The sequence below is a fragment of the Schistocerca gregaria genome, chromosome 2, assembly GCF_023897955.1.
Source record: "Schistocerca gregaria isolate iqSchGreg1 chromosome 2, iqSchGreg1.2, whole genome shotgun sequence".
NCBI lineage: Eukaryota > Metazoa > Arthropoda > Insecta > Orthoptera > Acrididae > Schistocerca > Schistocerca gregaria.
The window spans coordinates 140,702,245-140,720,640 of record NC_064921.1 but is presented as its reverse complement, the minus strand read 5'-3'; the positions used below and the strand labels follow the sequence as shown (position 1 = coordinate 140,720,640).

The 18,396-nt window shown below is 42.3% G+C and overlaps 1 protein-coding gene across 4 annotated transcripts in view; it reads right to left on the bottom strand.

Moving 5' to 3' along the window:
• Positions 1-18,396, bottom strand: part of LOC126336522 (serine/threonine-protein kinase mig-15) — a 327,805-nt gene that overhangs the window by 298,511 nt on the left and 10,898 nt on the right. The gene's annotated exons all lie outside the window — the stretch shown is intronic.

Sequence of the window (18,396 nt, the reverse complement as noted above, 5' to 3'; positions counted from 1 at the left end):
CTAAATTGTATGTACTTCGTAACAAATTGTCCTGGAACTGACACCACGTGAACTACTGACGAGTTCTGTGATGTCACACTACTGTAATGTGAGGGCACTTGGGTGACAATGAGGTGAGGAGTCTATACTACATATATTATTGACAGAAGGGCAGAGAGAACAATATGCTAGGTTGCCATATCACAACAAACTGCCTTCTTCAGTACACTGATTCGTGGAAAATCTTGTTGCTAACAAAGGCTGAAAATGACATATACGAGGTACGCATTTATACATTTGTCGTATTAAGCGGTGATGAGAAGAATGTTCCTTACGAGCAATATGACCGTACCACTGAGAGAAGAATGTTCCTTACGAGCAATATGACCGTACCACTGAAATAACGAATTACAGGCGAGTTGTCGTCGTAACAGTGTTATAAGAAGTTCAACTATAAGTCATTGCAGACACATGGTTCAAGAGACATGACGTCATAAAACTTTGAGCAGGTCAAAATTTACTGCAGATATAGGTGAAATGTGTGTACAAATATGTGTGGAATACGTTAAATGTAAGTGATTATACATACACACACGGGCGGACAGGGGCAAAGCCTCAGATAAAAAGCTCCTGCTCAACAACTGGACTGATTTCAACAAAACTTGGTACACACAGTGCTTACTATATAGAATGATATACTTGGGGATAACAAGCAGAAAACTCCTAGAGGGGTAGAGGTGATAAAGTAGAGAGACAAGGGGGTAGGAGGACATGGTCACAAGACAGGGGCGGGCGGGGAGAGAGAGAGAGAGAGAGTGGGGAGGAAATGGACTGAGTGAGGGGGAGTGGGGGAGGACGAGGATATGGCCAGAGAGAGGAGAGGGGGAGATTGAGGAGGAGGAGGAGGAGGAGGAGGAGGAGGAGGAGGAGGAAGAGGAGGAGGAGATGATTAATTTAACGGGAAGAGGGGGAGATGAACAGAGCAGACTGACAATGGGAGAGAGGGGGGAGTAGAAGGTGGATAGAAAATGGGAAGGAGGAAATGGGCAGAGAGGGGGAAGGAGGAGATGGATTAATAGAATATTGGAATAAATTCGATGCCTGTTCAAAAAATTCCGGGACGTTCGTAATTTCGCGCCAAGAATGTGTTGGAACTAAATGCGGATAGTATCCCCGCACACGCGTATGATCAATGTGTACCTGCCAGACGTTTCAGTGTTGTATGCCTGTTAATTAATGTTCAGTGCTATACTGAGTAGGGCGTTGTATAGCACAGTTTAGGAATTTCGAGATGGCAAAGTTAGAGGAACAACGCGTCTGCATTAAATTTTATGTGAAATGAAAAAAAGGATAAAAAACTTTACAGGAACACTCCAAATGGTGCAGGAAGCCTACGGTGATGAGTACTTAAGACGTACTAGGTGTTACGAATGGTTCGCACGGTTTAAACGTGACCGGACAAAAGTTAAGGACGACCTTCGTTCAGAGCATCCTTCGACGTCTACCGACGACGCTCATTATAGGAACGTCAACGAAATTTTGCGTGCCAATCGTAGAGAGACTGCCCGATGTAACATTTCAGTTGAACCATGTCATAAAATTCTTGAACAGCATCTTGGAATTCATCGTGTTGCCGTTAAGTTCGTCCATGGCTCATTACTCAAGACTGGAACGACCGCCTCGTAACCTATGAAGAGCTTCTGGATCGCGCAAATGAGAACGAGATGTTCCTTAAGAGGTTCAGTTTTCACAATGGTTCGGGGAAGATTCACCAAAATCAAAAAAGCTCATCAGGTCATGTTAAATTTCAAAGCCATGCTAACAGTTTTCTTTTGACTTTGAAGAAGGTGAATTCATCAAGAATTCGTGCCACAATTACAAACTGTCAGTAGATTATACAATAGGGACGTGTTGCGACGCCTGCGAGAAACTGTGAGAAGGAAACGACCTGAAATGTGGCGAGACAATTCATGGCTGTATTATCACGATAACGCACCCGCACATTCATCCCTGTTGGTGCGTGACTATTACCCCAAAAAAAACGAAATCACTGTGCTGCCTCATCCTCCGTACTCTCTACACCTGACCTCTGCGGACATTTTTTTATTTCCAAAGTTGAAAACTACATTGAAAGGACGAAGATTTGCAAAGATTGACGAGATAGAAGAAAATTAACAGACGGTGCTTCGCGCGATCCAGCAAGAAGCGTACCAAGTCAGGTTCGGGCGTGGAAACGGCGCTGGGAGCGCCGTATCAATTGTGGAGGAGAGTATTTCGAAGGAGACTTATACACAGCAAGTACAAGATAAGCGTAGAAAAATTTTGTGGATAAAGAAATAGGAAACACATCCACTATGATTTAAATCTGACAACCTGGAGGTTCCACTATTACGACGGTTGGAACTTAAATAGTAGGAACTATTTATTCACAACCGATAAAAAAAGAGTTACATGTTTGCGTCTGTTACTGTCCTTCAAAGTAGTCACCAGCGTTGTGTCGAACCAGTTTCCAGCGATGTGGAAGGCGTAGTATACCATCAGCAGAGCCCGTTCTGTTGATGATGCAAATGGGGCGGTCTGAAGTTGTGGTGATTCTCGTGTACGACTGTGATGGTGTTATCCTAAAACATTACGTTCCTCCACGGCAGACCGTCAATGCACAGTATTACTGTTCGTTTCCGGAACATCACCTGCGACCAGCTTTGGTAAAGAAGCGGCGACACTTTCTGCGCAACCCACCTATCATTTTGCACGACAGTACGTGTGGCATACAGCGCAAGCTGTGACTGCTCTGTTCTGTCGATGAGATTGGGAAGTACTGTACCATCCACCATACTCCCCGGACTTACGTCCTTGTGACTTTGATTTGATTCCCAAGATTTAGGAACTACTTCGTGGCAGTCGCTTCAGAAATGTTCCAGAGATTCGACAGGCATTACGTACACCGCTCCATTCGCACCATCAACAAAACAGGCTCAGCTAACGGTGTACTACGTCTTCCACTTCGCTGGCAACGGATTCTACATAACGTTAGTGACTAAAGGACAGTGACAGGTGGAAACATGTAACTCTTTCGTATCGGTTGTGAATAAATAGTTGCCACTATTTATGTTCCAACCTGCGTATTAACTGCGTGATCGAGTTCTCAAATCTGAGGTGGATAAGGGTGTGTCACAACTAACTAGACCATGCCTGGTAAAGAAGGTGTTCGAATCAACCATCTAGATGACGAAGTGTTTCACTTCAATTACATGCCACAAAACTCAACCTTGGTGGAGCGAACAGCGTATTACATGGCTACTATAAATGATATATTCGTTTACAGAGATCTATATTTTCCGAAGCATTAAATATACAAACATGATTAATGCATGACAGAACCGTAAACTCACAGAATTTGCACTATGGGCACCAGTTGGCGCTAAAAGTGCAGTGCCTTGACAAAAAATGCGAGATATTTATCCATTACAACAGTGTAGCGTGCATTCAGGAGGAATTGTGGAAAAGAACCGCCATGTGAACAGAGTACTGTGCGTTGGTATCGACAATATTGTCGCTGTAAACAGAAAAGTACCGGTGGACCAAGTGTGTCAGATGCAACCGCGGAGAGGGTGAAGGGAAGTTTCGTCAGCAGTGCAACAAAATGAAGGGTCCACGCAAGCCATGAACTTATAATACCGAAGCAAACTATGCGGAAGATTTTGTGAGGGCGATTACATTCCAAACCGTACCATCTAGATCTCGTCCAAAAATTACGACCACAGGATTATGGTTAGCGCATGCACCACAATGTAGGAAGCACTTCAGGATGTACATTTCCCCTTCAAACCAGTATCCAACAACGAAGCAGCCTTCCTTATATCGGGAAGGTTAATCATCACAACTTAAGACAGTGGGGCAGCTCGTTATAATGTTGTGGCACATACCGAGGGTGTTTTCTGCGCAATGCCACAGACGAATCTGTATAAGCCGTTTCTCTTCTGGGAGAAGACTGAAGAGTACCCCTCTTACCTCGATGTGCCGCAGTTATGGTTGCTTCTACAGCTACTGCTGATTCTGAGAATTCCATCTTCGACTAGAAAGGGCACCCTCTCATTGGACTATCGACATTCGTCGCTACCTAAATAACGAAATACCGCATTGCTGGATTGGACGTAGTGGTGAAGACCATTGGCTCTGTTTCCTTGCCCCCCCCCCCCCCCCTACGTCTCTTGACCGAACACCATGTGACTTTTCCCTTTGGAGGTACATTACGGATCTTGTTTACTCACCCCCGCTGCCAAGGACACTGGAACAGCTCAGGTCAGAGAAAGCATCAAATGGTGGTGTGATGATCATTGACATGATGCTGCTACATTAAGGTATGGAACGAATTTAATTACCGCTTGCGCGTAATGTCGTGTGACACGGGGGAGGGGGGCAATCAAAGAACATTTGTCGAACGCAAATGGCAAGCCTGGTGAGTTTATAGTTTTGTTCAAGTATCAATCGTATTTGTTCAGGTAACATTTTCGAAAACATAGATGTTTGAAAACGAATGAATCATTTACAATAGCCCTGCACATCACAAATAATAGATAACGGAAAAGCTTAAAATCTGCTACCGTCATACTTGTTCTCTTCCTCCATAAGGCATAGCGTTTCAGAACGACTATATCAATTTCAACATTCTATACACGAACTGCCTCACCAGTTCAACAAATTGCATTATTCAACCGCTGGTTTCCAACTAACAGAATATTTGCGATATTATCTAAAGTGATGGTGAAAATGTTAATTCATACTGCCGAGTAGTCGAGCCAAGATTTACTTCTGAAGAGCCCTACAAAACAACACTGTACTCGAGGCGCTGGGGCGTTTAAGGTTAGGGCAACTGCAAGAGACCGCAACGCGGGCCCTTAATGGCTGCTACACATTATTCGGAAAGTTGGCCGGAATGACCGTGACATCCAGCGTGGCGACCAGCCAAGCTGTATAGTTTGGCTTTCAGCACGGTGAACTCGGGAAGTTAGGCAAGGCCATTCACAGCTGTCTGCAAAAATCAAATTAACTGAAGACTTGCCTCCATATCGTATGTGTACCACTAGAGAACACGGCGCTCAACCGAGGCGAAAGCAGTACCGAAACAACGTGAATTCCTGAATGCAATAGAACAACAAATTATACAAAAAAAGAACCTCGAGCGTTCCGCGCCTACCATAGAATTGTCATTCTCTCTCAAACCATTAAGCAATATTTCTTTCGCCACATACGGATTCGCACTGTACTTTGAACAGTAGGCAACAAGATAAATACTGAAGAGTAGACAGTGATACACAACAACTGAACAACTCAAGTCGAAACATACGATTAAAATCTATTATGATTATGTATTTCTCGCAAACGACTCTGCAAGTAGATTTAACAATTTCATTTGCAATACATGACAAGAAAATATTTTTGCAACTCTAGAATATTTCCTACTACTATGGACAGAACACAGACGTTAATGACCATATATCTAGGCCATGAAAATACATTGCGAACTGTGTCTTTAGTAACAAGTGAAGGAAATACTGACACCCTATTTGGAAAATTAAGACTTAAAAAGGAGCCTTACGTAACAAAAGGGCCAATAATAATTAACAAGCTCATATAGCTCTTACAGCATTCATTGTTACCTCCTTTTGCAGTGTGGTAATAGAATTAAATACATAACTATGAGCTACATAATATCCTTTGCAAAAGAGTACTACCTAAGACTCCGGAAGTTCTCACAGACGTAAGACAAAGCCGCCTAAATTAGATACAACAGTAGCGGTTTGGTTATCCAAAGTCCGCTAAGACAAACGATTCTCCCTTAAATTTCCATTATTAGTTCTAGTACAAGGAAGATTAGTGTTTAACGTCCCATCCGTAAAGGGGTTACTAATGACCGATGAGATGCTCGGGTTAAGGAAGGATACGAAAGCAACTACCCCAGCATTTATCTTAAGCTATGTTCGGAAATCATGGAAAACCTAATTCACGACTGTTGGGTACTTGTTCTAGAGTTGTGGCTTATATTTTGTAGTTTTGGGTTAATACGTCAGTCTTCATTCAAACTCCTATCTTAATCGTATCGAACAACGACCTTCAAAGTAAGTGATTTTATCAGCAGCAGTGGACTGTTGAAATAAAATGTTTTGACAAAGACCTAGTACTTAGCTCACAACAGACGAATCTACGAAGTTAATGACGAAAGGTAATTAACAACACAAAATTCTCCAGTGTTAAAGGAGTGAGCACCGTTACATATGAAAAACGAATTTTGCATTTTAAGTCCACAAAGTACAAGCTGCTATTTATAAATATATAGCGCATCTTAGGTTATGTCACGTCTTTCGTTTGTATTTAGTAATTTCATTGCATTACTTATTTTGTGTTGTTTGTAAAAGCGATATTAAAAACCTCTCGTGTGTAAATTATTGATCCAAATTGCTGCATAATAATTACAATTTCATTTTATCTCATTCTAGACTGTTTAAAAGCATTTCTACTCCAGATTTCGTTGGTTGAATGTTTATGTAACACATCAAGGTACGACATGGCCAATGGTTTCTTCTCTTGATCCGTGGTAGGGGCAAAAATCACACACAAGGGTTAGAAACAAACGAGATGCGATTGTTCTGTCACTTTGAAACAAACAGGCTTTCGACATGTTAGATCATCTGGTAACAGCCTATTAATGACAAAATAAATACGAGTAACACAACTGCAACTTGCACGTTTTACAACCCTTATAGAATATGTTTCAACTGTGGCAACGCTTCACCATTTCTTCACAGTGATGAATGACAGCAACTTACAAAGTTTAAACATCTTTTCCGGGCGAATAAAAACATTTCTGTATACTAAGAAACGCATAACAAGTGTGCTGGCCTGTATTTTATTTACCTACCGATTTCAGACCGAGACCATGCAAACAGTACTATACGAAAGACAACAAAAATGACAAAATGCAGTGACAAACACGACCTGCAAGGTCAAAAATTAGAATTAACATACGTGCAAGAAGATGGTAAAAATGCTATTACAAATCCAACACTATATGCCTTAAATCTTTCGGAAAAACAAGACATAAAGGCAAACTGGCTCATGAGTCAACAACAGAATCGTATAATCACTATAGACGAACGCTACAAATAATTCAATACCTTCTCTTGCAGACAGTACGGGTAATGTAACTGATGATGATAAACAGAAGGCCGAAATTCTAAACCTAGCTTTCAAAAACTCGTTTACGATAGAGGACTGCAGCACCATTCCCCCTTCCAATTATCGAGCAAACGAAAGGATGGCTGACATAGTGTTTAGTGTATCTGGGATTGAAACAGTTAAGAACCTTAGACGCCAGAAAGGCATCTGGCCCAGACGGTACCCCCGTAAGATTTTATGTTGACTATGCTACAAATATAGCACCATTCTTATTCGCGATTTATCAGAGATCATTGGAACAGCGGAAAGTTCCATGGGACTGGAAGAAGTCCCAGTCATGTAATTTAAAAAAAAAAAGGGTAGAAAATCGGATGCACATAATTACCGGCCAATTTCACTGACATCGATTTGCTGTAGAATCATGGAACATATTTTGTGTTCAGACATAATGATCTTTCTAGACTCTGAGAAGCTCATCTACAGAAACCAGCACGGTTTTAACAAACAGCGGTCATGCGAGACACAGCTGGACCTCTTTGTGCATAATATACAACAGGCTCTAGATACCGGCTCCCAAGGTGATACCAATTTCTCGACTTTCGAAAGGCATTCGACTCAGTTCAGCACTGTCGCTTGCTACAAAAAAATGCGCGCTTACGGTCTATCCAACGACATATGCGGTTGGATAGCAAGTTTTCTAACAGACAGGGAGCAGTATGTCGACCTGAACGGGGTAACTTCAACAGAAACAAGAGTAACTTCAGGTGTGCCCCAGGGTAGCGTAATAGGTCCTCTGCTTTTTACTATTTACCAAAAAGGATCTGGTTGATGGTATTGACAGCGGCCTTAAGACTGTCTGCCGACGATGCTGTAGTCTTCAGGAAAGCAGTATCACACGAAAGTTGTGAACAAATCAATGAGGATTTGTAGAAAATAAAGGCGTGGTATATTGACTGGCAGTTATCTCTCAATATTAGTAAGTGTAATCTACTGCGCAAGGCGAAAATCCCCATTAATATATGAGTACAAAATAAATGGTCTTTGGAAGCGGTAACATCAGTCAAGTATCTGGGTGTGACTATTCGAAATGATCTCAAATGGAACGATCAGGTTACACAAGTAACGGTAAGGCGAACTCTAGACTGCGGTTTATTCGTAGAATCCTGAAGCGATGTAGACCTTCAACAAAGGAAATAGCTTACAATACGTTAGTTCGTCCAGTCTTATAGTATTGTTCGTCTGTGTGGGACCCTTACCAGTTGCGTCTGATTCAAGACATTGAGAAGGTCCAAAGAAGAGCGGCAGGATCCGTGACTGGTACATTTAGCCATCGCGAGAGCGTTACAAATCTAACAAAATTTGAAGTGGGACACATTTGCAGATAGACGACGCGCTAACCAGATGGGGCTGCTCTCTAAATTCCGAAAACCAATCTTCACCGAGGATGTAGAGCATATATTATCACCACCAACTTTCAAATAGCGTAATCATCAATCAATCATTCAAAGATAAGGGAAATAAGAGATCGAACTGAGGCGTTCAGACAGTCGTTTTTCTCTCGCGCGATCCGCGAGTGGAACAGAGGGGAGGGGAGGAATATGAATTTGGCGCGAATTGTTCCCTCCGTCACACACCGCTTGGTGGCAAGCGGAGTATATATGTAGATGTAGACATTTAAATTCTAACAGTACAGATTCAATACACAATGACTGTGTGAGAAGCTGGCACTGAACAGCTCGAACAGAGGCAAACTGGCTCATCAGTGAACAGAATCATATATTCACTATTGACGACATATTCGTCTCATGAGAATAAGCAACTGTATTGATATTTCAGATAACTCTCGTTTATTGTTCAATCTCAGCTGCACATTTTTAATTAGATGACATGTTTTGAACATTCCTGAGACCTTCAGATCTAAGTAGTTGCGTAGGAAACACGTCTCTTCAGTACATCACAGACAGGTTGTTGATCCAACCACTTAGATGCGAAGATGAGAATTATCTTAAATATAAAGAATCATACTTGTTCACTATCATGTTCAAACACCAAAGAATACAAAGATATCGTAAATATGGATAAAAGATGAAGAAACCAAAGATCACAGAGTCCTATAGTAAAACACGTGCATATAAAATACTGTATTGTATCGCATACAAAATACACTCCTGGAAATGGAAAAAAGAACACATTGACACCGGTGTGTCAGACCCACCATACTTGCTCCGGACACAGCGAGAGGGCTGTACAAGCAATGATCACACGGACGGCACAGCGGACACACCAGGAACCGCGGTGTTGGCCGTCGAATGGCGCTAGCTGCGCAGCATTTGTGCAACGCCGACGTCAGTGTCAGCCAATTTGCCGTGGCATACGGAGCAACAGCGCAGACTTTAACACTGGTAGCATGCCGTGACAGCGTGGACGTGGACCGTATGTGCAGTTGACGGACTTTGAGCGAGGGCGTATAGTGGGCATGCGGGAGGCCGGGTGAACGTACCGCCGAATTGCTCAACACGTGGGGAGTGAGGTCTCCACAGTACATCGATGTTGTCGCCAGTGGTCGGCGGAAGGTGCACGTGCCCGTCGACCTGGGACCGGACCGCAGCGACGCACGGATGCACGCCAAGACCGTAGGATCCTACACACTGCCGTAGGGGACCGCACCGCCACTTCCCAGCAAATTAGGGACACTGTTGCTCCTGGGGTATCGGCGAGGACCATTCGCAACCGTCTCCATGAAGCTGGGCTACGGTCCCGCACACCGTTACGCCATCTTCCGCTCACGCCCCAACATCGTGCAGCCCGCCTCCAGTGGTGTCGCGACAGGCGTGAATGGAGGGACGAATGGAGACGTGTCGTCTTTAGCGATGAGAGTCGCTTCTGCCTTGGTGCCAATGATGGTCGTATGCGTGTTTGGCGGCGTGCAGGTGAGCGCCACAATCAGGACTGCATACGACCGAGGCACACAGGGCCAACACCCGGCATCATGGTATGGGGAGCGATCTGTTACACTGGCCGTACACCTCTGATGATGGTCGAGGGGACACTGAATAGTGCACGGTACATCCAAACCGTCATCGAACCCATCGTTCTACCATTCCTAGACCGGCAAGGGAACTTGCTGTTCCAACAGGACAATGCACGTCCGCATGTATCCCGTGCCACCCAACGTGCTCTAGAAGGTCTAAGTCAACTACCCTGGCCAGCAAGATCTCCTGATCTGTTCCCCATTGAGCATGTATGGGACTGGATGAAGCGTCGTCTCACCCGGTCTGCACGTTCAGCACCAACGCTGGTCCAACTGAGACGCCAGGTGGAAATGGCATGGCAAGCCGTTCCACAGGACTACACCCAGCATCTCTACGATCGTCTCCATGGGAGAATAGCAGCCTGCATTGCTGCGAAAGGTGGATATACACTGTACTAGTGCCGACATTGTGCATGCTCTGTTACCTGTGTCTATGTGCCTGTGGTTCTGTCAATGTGATCATGTGATGTATCTGACCCCAGGAATGTGTCAAAGTTTCCCCTTGCTGGGACAATGAATTCAGGGTGTTCTTATTTCAATTTCCAGGAGTGTATGTGAGAGACCAAAACTAAAAACAGTTCTTTACGAACTTCAAATAATCATTAAGCCACTTGGCCTTCGCGCAGGATGTATGACAAGCAAAACTTAATGCTGTAAGTTTTAACTGCTACAGAGAATCTATGTTATGAACACATTTTGTTTATGTGAATTTCAGTAGCCAATCGGCAGTTACACCAGTCACAGGAACCAGCACTAAATTGTTATGGATCTTAAGAAAATATTTTACGAAGATGAAAACAGACGAGTATCAAAGATATCCTCGCATAAAAACAGTACAACACCATTTAAAAACATAATGAAGCACAGACTGTAGAATCTTGTTATATACTTTTCTGTAGGTTCTGTTACTATCTAAATACTTCAATTTCTCAAGCTTACAAAAATTATATTATTTTCATCATTCTTGACTGATAAGATTAGGTTCTATTAACATACATAATGTTACAGTACTTGCTCCGTTATAAATTGTGTGGTAGACAAGTTATGACGTCGTCTTTCTTTTAGTGTAGGTTTGTGTGACCTTTGTAACAGCCGGCGGGCTACAAAAATTCGCATGAACAGAATCTGTTCACTACATAGATTGTCTTTCTAGCACATAAAATCAATGCTGTTATTTTTGTCATACTTTGTACATGAAGGCCAAGTGGTGTAATTATTATTTAAAGTTTGTGAATATAAAAATACATTATTTTACTAAAAAAGAAAACTTTTCAGTTTTAGTCTCTCTCATATTTTATGTACGATATATTACGTTATTTTGTAAAGCATTCTTTGCACACGTGTTTTACCGTATGACTTTGTAATCTCTGATTTCTCCCCGTATCACCCATGTTTGCGTTATCTTTGCATTCCGTGATGTTAGTGAACAAGTGGGATTCTGTTGTTGGCCCTATTAAGCCAGTTTACCGTCTTTACTCGAACTGATTAGGGCTGCTTCTCTAACAGTAATTGTGTACTGGATCTGTACTGTTTGAATTTACTTATGTGTAGTGTGCTTTCGTGACATGTTGCACATGTAGTGGACTTGTAATAATGTTTTGACGTTTTTTTTATGAATATTACATTCCCTGCAGCTCATAGGGCGGTTGTCACCTTACACTGCATAGCGCTAACAGCTGCACGCAGAAACAGTAACTGTTTACAGAGCTGTGACAACACTGAAGCACTGCTAGCGAGACGTTAAGTTACTGGTTGAGATACGCCCATTGAGCTGTCGCGCCCAGCCCTCCGCAACTGTCAGCGATCAACTTACACCAACTCTGCAATTGTCAGAGATCAATTTATACCGACTCAGCTATAGGCAGCGGTTGCGGTTCAGTCGACGTAGCCCAAAACAATGTCCAAATAAAAGGAATCACCGGGAACTCATTTTTCACGTTGCAAAACTTGACAAGTCTCCTACAGTCAATTTCGAACATATATTTTCATTCTAATGTCTAAGATGGTGACTCTCAGTCGGTTTTGCACATATGTTGCTTTTACCCGCGCTGATGTTTTGAGCTCAACTGAAGCGACAGCAAACAACTGCATATCTTAATATACACACGCTCTCGTTTACGTCAGCAGTCCTACAAAACAATACAGAAATATTGGCAGTTATCGGTATCAATATGCACATGAGCTGTAGATGGAGCAGCTCGCAGAAACAGTAATTACGCAATACATAGTCAGAATATGTATCATGCTGAGGTATTCGGGGTATACAATGGTCCGCCAGTTCGGACGGAATCATTTTGTCGTCTCTTGTTCGGCAATTCTTAAGGTTACTGAATCACCGGCCGCTGTGACCGAGCAGTTCTAGGCGCTTCAGTCTGGAACCGCGCGACAGCTACGGTTCCAGGCTCGAATCCTGCCTCGGGCATGGATGTGTGTGATGTCCTCAGTTATGTTTAAGTAGTTCTAAGTTCTAGGGGACTGATGAACTCAGACGTGAAGTCCCACAGAGCTCAGGGCCATTTGAACCCTTTGTTACCGAATCATCGTTCTTGCGGGTCCTTCGTTGGGATGGCCTGTATGGAACTCCTTTCATTTCGGAGAAAAATACCGCTGTTGACATGTACATAATCTTCGGAAGACAGCTTCAGGGGGGCTGATCTGCGTCATTTTGATTTCGAAAATTCACTGGCGTTCTCTCTCTCGGCTTTACCAGCTTGGGTATCAAAATTCTTGAGAAGCTAACTGGTCTTTTTGACATTAGTTTCGATATAATTACGGTCAACAAAGTAGGAAGAGCAACTGTTGCTAAGCACTGTATGCAGAAAGAAAAAGGAGGGGAAGGGAGGGAGACCTGATGGTAGAGGTACTTTCCTCTTATAGTTTTACCCCTCTTAAGTTTTAATCTGCTGCTTGGACATGATGTGGCCTATTGGTGGCACTCTTACCGTGCCAAATAGCTACTGACTCGTATGCTGCACGATGTTTGAAAGAATATGAAAACCAGCAATACCAATCATTACTGAGGTGTGGATGTTCCTTGTAAAGCTTTACTCATCAGACGAGAGATTTGAAACAGTCTAGAAATTACTCCCCGAGTGTTTTGAAATACAAAAGTTCGATTCGCTTGGGTCCAGTCGATTTGCCGAGGTCCAATGAGTGTGGTGAAGGCCTGAAATTTAAATGTATGTTAGTGTTTCATGTTGTCAACAAATCAGCGCTTATACCTCCAATACTGTCACTGGCATAGATGGTTAACTATGAGCGGCAAATCCACTATGGCAATACGCTGGTACGTTATTGAGCGAATAGCTGTAAGGTTAGACCAGCAGGCTCGAATTTTAGAAGAGGGGGCTATAAACTTTTATTCGCGTTTTACGTGAATAACCAAAGGCAAATTCTGGGAAAGTTGCTGCATAAGGCCACTAGTGTTTCCTAGTGCCACAGATATTTAAGTGAGATTTTGTTTTACTGATGTGACGAGCACTGAATTGTCCCACCTTTGGGCTTAATATTTTGAGATTCTTGTGATGTAATACGCCAAAATTATTCTCCTCTCCAATCTTGCTGCGATGTGCAGCTTCTCCTGTAGTCAGCTTTTGGATATTTGGTTGCAAGATGCTTATTTGAGATCAGATATCCCACTAAAATGGTTCTGAAAATTATGGTATTTATCTTAACTGGCCTTTGTTTTTACATTTCATGATAAGTGCGAGATACAAAAATTAAACTTGACTTAAAGAGTAAACTGTCCGATGTACTGATCCACCAGGATGATGCCGTAAATGCAAAATTTTCTAGTTTCTGCTCTTTCAAAGTAGCACATGGGCTGAAAAAAAAACCACTGACGACAATTCCAAAATGGGAGCGACGATAAACATGGACACGGCTAACAGAATCTCACAATTTTTCTTCCTTAAAACTTCAATAGTTTACACTTTAATTCACAGCCATTTACAACAAAGCGTCTCACATAGAAAGAAAGGGTGACAAAAATAGTTTATTTATATTCTTGTAAATACTGTGGTTACTGTTAATTCAAAATTACTCTCTGTGTAGTTCCTCTCTAACAAAGTTATGTAATTGAATATTACGCAGTGAGGCAACTAGGCGGCATAAGTACATTTTGCAGTGCTTCCAGGTAATCATAAATAAATAAAAATTAACCAATGAAATGTATCGAGAGCTTTATTTTTTCAAGGTAGTATTTACCTTTTCTAGTGTGCAGTTTTCAAAATATGCAAAGAAATGTGGACACCATAGGCCCCTTGATGCTAGTAGAGGTACGGAATAAAGTCACTAGTACTGCGTGAAGGAATATGTGTTGCGCTTTCTCACTAAAAGATGCTTCTGTTCCTAATTCGCATCAATCTTCAGCAGTTTGACTTCGGAGAATGAAACTGTCTTAGTTGCCCTTCTAGATCCATTTCATTTAAAGACGAAAGGTCAATTCATACTGGACATCCACGGAATGGAACGTAAAATATTCCAGAATGCATTTCAAACGACGACATTTACACAAATCGTCTACGGGACGGGAAGGAACGGAAATTCAAGGAATCTCATGAAGAAGGTTTTGAACCTGACGAGGATCTATGACGTTGTTTGTTTCACATTAGTTGGCTAATGTGAAACAAACAACGTCATCTAATGTGAAACAAACAACGTCATAGATCCTGGTCAGTTTCAAAACCTTCTTCGTTTGTTGACATGGGACAATAACCTATTTTCGTCACGCTCACTCATGTTACAGTAAAGTATTTTGCGCTTTTATGCCTTCTTACCTTTTATTTTATTGCTTGCTGCGAAGATGACACGATCTCTCTCTCTCTCTCTCTCTCTCTCTCTCTCTCTGGCTGTTCTCTGTTCTCCCACAAAAAAACCAAACATCTGAATGCGCAAAACGGATAAAGAGGGATATTCGATAGGAGTTATCGGCTTTGGCCAATGACGATGATGTTTGGTTTGTGGGGCGCTCAACTGCGTGGTCATCTGCGCCCATACGCCATACGAAGTCCCAATACTTACGCAGTCAATTTTTTTCACAATCCAATCTAGGCTCTGTCGCAAATGATGAAGATGATGAATAAATGATAAGGACAACACAAATTAACAGTCCCCGGACCGAGAAAATCCTCAACCCGGGCGGGAATCGAACCCGAGACCCGATGATCCAGAGCTGCGGACTTGGCCGTCACCCTTCAGTGCAAATACTCCACTGGTTGCGAGCTGGCGAAGCCACAACCTTGTGGCGACAGAATGATCTGTAGCTTATTCCCGTTTGAAAAACTCGCCAGTAACATGACGGCGTATTTCCTGCGTCACTGGTCAAAGGCTACGACTTGTATTGAACGCAACGTTTAGACGATAATATTCTTATTATTTTAATTCCCTGTAGTGCACAAAATTTACCATGCGACCTCTATAAAGAACATCTGTTATGAATTTAGCTTTCGGCACTAATAAACCCTTCTATCAGGATGAAAAAAGAGCATGTAGCAACTGTTAACAATGCTTTATTTCACTTACGCAACAGTCTGACGGGAAACCTGTAACGGTGCTATTTGTTTTTAATCAACAGCATAATTAACAGCGGCTGGCTGCGTTTATTTTTTACTTTTTGTAAGAATACACCTGTGTAATGTTTTCGACAAATATCAGATTCTACCAGCACAGCTAGTTCCCTTGTATTGAACGCAACGTTTAGACGATAATATTCTTATTATTTTAATTCCCTGTAGTGCACAAAATTTACCATGCGACCTCTATAAAGAACATCTGTTATGAATTTAGCTTTCGGCACTAATAAACCCTTCTATCAGGATGAAAAAAGAGCATGTAGCAACTGTTAACAATGCTTTATTTCACTTACGCAACAGTCTGACGGGAAACCTGTAACGGTGCTATTTGTTTTTAATCAACAGCATAATTAACAGCGGCTGGCTGCGTTTATTTTTTACTTTTTGTAAGAATACACCTGTGTAATGTTTTCGACAAATATCAGATTCTACCAGCACAGCTAGTTCCCTAGTACTTCACATTATATTTAGACCTTTTCGTAAGACCGACGGTACCGCATAACCTCAATTTCATCTTCAGTACCGAAATGGGGCTCCATCTTGTGCAAACATACCCTCGGGTTGACAACCAGTGCGCTTCGCCCCCCCCCCCCCTCCCCCACCCACACATACACAACTATCCATACTTTGTGATGGTATAGACAGATTTGGTTTCCGATTGAATCTTCCACTGTGCAGCAGAGCGAGCACCGTTTTCATACTTCCTGGCAGACCGGGAATCTAATCCGGAATCTTTCTTCGAGTCAGCCACAAAGTTTCTTATTTATCTGTAGTTTTAGTTCGCTGTGCCGACAAGAATACGTTTATATGCGGCACAACTTTAGGAAGCTAAAACCCGAATTTGCGAACTCCTGACTCGGTTGTGTTGTACCGGTCTAATAACGGGGCTAAACTCATATAAGGACTTCGGGGAACACGACCTTAGTTACTTCCACGCGACTTGGAGCACTGTAAGCTTATCTATCCTTCATCTCGCTTTCTTATTTCTGATGTTTAGTCTTCGATGTTCAGTCTTCCGTGTTTCCTTTTCATTTCGTAGCAAAAAAAAAGGCAGGTTTCAACACATTGTGCTGCTGATTACGACTTCTCGTGAGTATTGCACTCTTTGAATTGCATTTTAAATATGATGCTCGTATTCTGATTGACTTCTGCTCGCCTCCGTAGTACTGGTTGGGATAAATGATTCCATATTTAGTTTTGTTTCACATAAAACAAAGCTAGTTTCGTCACATGCTATTCCGTGGACTTTAGTGTATTTTTTTACTGCTTACGACGCTGTGTGTGAACTGTCCGATTAACTACTGTTAAGTAAATAGCGTTTATTCTCCTTCCTTTTCGTTTGTATCCCTTTTCTGCACTTTCTAGTAATTGATGGCTAACTATGTTAGCAATGTAGTGGTATTCAACTTTATCGCGTCTTATTAAGGAATGAGTATATAACTCTGCTTTGAATGGTGTTGGTTCTTGGCAATGTGTGCCATGCATTTCAAAATGGTTTGTGGACTATGGATGTAGATAAGTATGCTTTGTAGTCTTGATAACTCGAACATTCTTCCTTGCAAATGCTAAAAATTCGAACAAGATAGGCAACTGTTTCCACACATTGTTAACAAGTACTGCAAACATTGCATTTCAGCAAGAGTCTGTAAACATTTAGGTGGCCTCCATTAAATACGAGTGTACGAGAAACAGATGGGAACAAAAATAACATAGATTACGAGCAATCTATTTATGATGCACTTAAATCGAGCCGTTCACATACGGATTCGTACGAAGTAACAAATAGATATGAGGGTACAGAATACCATGAAACAAAACTTGCTTCTATTTCATATGAAACGAAAAAAAATATGGAATTATTTACCCCACCCGATATTACGGATGAGAGCAAAAATTAAGCAGAATACGAGCAACATATTCACAATGCAATTGACAGAGTACAATATATGCACATGAAGGTCGTAATCAGGAACGGAATTTCCACTCAATAAAAAAAGTAACACGGTCTAAACTGCAATATTGTGTTTTACAAACAAATACAGTTTAACACCAAACTCACCCATAAAGCATCAATGAAAAATATCATCTAGTACTCGGATTTCGCAAATGAAAAATTAGGGTTTCGCACCATATTTTCCCGTATTCGAAGGTCACTGCCTTACCACTAAAAGCACTGCTATCGGTCTCCGTTTCCGTACCGTAACATGGGCCTTGCACTTACCGATATTTTGGTTTTCTGTGAGTCAAATGTAGGTTTTCCTGTCGTAAGCTTTTTACACAACGGCGTCTGGAAATCTGCTGTTCCGGTTTCTAATTTACATTCATAACTACATCGATACTCCGCGAGCCGTAGTACGGGGCGCGGCGGAGGGTACCCAGTACCGCTAGCAGCAAAAAACGACCGTCTGTATGTCTCCATATGAGCCCTAATATCTCTTATCCTATCTTCGTGGTCCTAACGTACAATGTATGTTGGTGGCAGCAGAATCGTTCGGCAGTTATCTTCAAATACCGCTTGTCTAAATTGTCTGAGGCGTCCTGTCACGGATCGCCCCCCCCCCCCCCCCCCGCCGAAGGTTCGAGTCCTCCCTCTGTGTGTGTGTTTTGTACTTAGCGTTTAGATAGTTTCAGTAGTAT